Source organism: Megachile rotundata, unplaced genomic scaffold (assembly GCF_050947335.1).
Source record: "Megachile rotundata isolate GNS110a unplaced genomic scaffold, iyMegRotu1 scaffold0057, whole genome shotgun sequence".
Lineage (NCBI taxonomy): Eukaryota > Metazoa > Arthropoda > Insecta > Hymenoptera > Megachilidae > Megachile > Megachile rotundata.
In genome coordinates, this window is record NW_027473354.1 from 542,906 (window position 1) to 544,712 (window position 1,807).

General features: G+C 45.2%; 1 non-coding gene across 1 annotated transcript; it reads left to right on the forward strand.

Annotated features, from left to right (window-relative positions):
• Positions 1 to 892: 892 nt before the first annotated feature.
• LOC143266170 (5.8S ribosomal RNA) lies at positions 893 to 1,047 on the forward strand. The gene has a single exon (XR_013041249.1). It is a non-coding gene; the product is annotated as a 5.8S ribosomal RNA (ribosomal RNA).
• Positions 1,048 to 1,807: the final 760 nt, after the last annotated feature.

The window sequence follows — 1,807 nt, forward strand, 5'->3', positions numbered from 1 at the left end:
GTGTATTTTACCGGCAGAAGGTTCGTTGTGTAAAATGGATCGAAAGCATGGTGTGCCCATTCGTTGCGACGTCCGAGTTAAAGAGAGGAGAGAATCGAAATTGTTAAATAGATACGCGCCAGGAAAGTGAGAGATTTCGGAGATGTAAGAAGAGGTGAAGATTATAAAAATCTCGAAATATTCTTATCGGACTTTCCTTTCTATAATTTTTATTATTGATTCGTGTCGCTGGGTAACAAAATTCATGGGTTTGCGAAAAAAGTTGTTAAATTTTAGTTTTTTTTCGCCCGTTTCGTGAGAGACTCCCATTTTATTTTCTTTCTCTCTATAAATTTTGTCTTTGGACAAAGGAAACACCCCCTTTCAGCCTCTCTCTATTTCGTGTTAAACGAGAGTGGAAATTTAAAGTGTGGTACGGAGGCTTTCACGCACGGGGAGTGTCCGGGTAGCCGATGGAAATCGAACCACGAAACCGCCCGACGCACGAAGTTGCAGTTTCACGCGAGTCCGCTTGCTTACGACGGACGACATGGTAACGTATCGCTTACGGACCGGCTAATAGCTTACCACCCGGAACGGACTGAAAACTCGCCACACAAAGAAAAATGCGTCACAGAGCGTTGTTTCATCGGCGGTTCTATTGTTTTAATACGGTCCTTTACCCGTCCATGGACGTTATCGTGTCGTCTTAATCACCGTTAAATCGGCGTCGTTCGCTCGGGTAAATCTGTGAACAGAGCGATGGCGTCCGAATACCGATACTCGATCTTGCGCTTGGATTGGAGTTAGTATTCTATGGACAATCGAACGAATTTATAAACTAGGTTAAATCACGTACATAGTGGTTTTCAGACGCTGAGTCGTTAAATTTGAACGAAAATTTTTAGACGATTACCCTGAATGGTGGATCACTTGGCTCGTGGGTCGATGAAGAACGCAGCTAATTGCGCGTCAACGTGTGAACTGCAGGACACATGAACATCGACATTTCGAACGCACATTGCAGTCCACGGATACAATTCCTGGACCACGCCTGGCTGGGGGTCGTTTATATAACTAAAGACTGCTTGCGTTTGCCCTTAGCAGCAAAAGGTTTTCTCTTCATTGTTAAATTTGTTTTCGTCCCCGCCGTCGTTCGATTAAATAAAACGAAACTGTTAAACGCCGAAAAGTCGAACATTTCGTCGGCGTTTGACCCGGAGAATGTTAAATGTAACGTCCGTGTCGCCCTCTCTTTGCTAGTGTTCATTTTTTCACAGGCGACAGAAGAACATTTTCGTATATCTCGCAATTCCACGTCTTAGGATCTTCTCGGCGGAATGCGCATATCTCGGCTTGCGTGAGTCGTGGTTTCTAGTTAAACCCCTAAAACAGACCATATACGACCGCCCGTGAATGAGCGCTCCCGAGTCGAAACACCTAACTACAGACGGATGTTTAGACGAGAGAGAAAATGATTCTTCGCCCTGTGAGAGAATTGGTAGACACCAATTGACGGAAGCAAGCCGAGAGTAGAGCGTGTTTACGGCGTTTCTCCGCGCTCCCGACGTTGTTTGAAATGATTGTCGAATTTTTTTTCGACGGTGCGAAAGCTTATGCAACGAGAAGAAAAGTTAAAAATAAACGAGCGACGGAAGCTCTCTCACGGTTAAATTATTACGAGATCCTAGATTCGCCACGTTTTTTAACATTCACACGCGCAGATCGCTTCGTTGTCGTTAATTAGAAGCGGAAGACCGCGCGATCCCAATACGGGTTCCGGTCGTCCAGTCTTCGAAGTGCATAATTGTGCCGAACGGACGTTGAA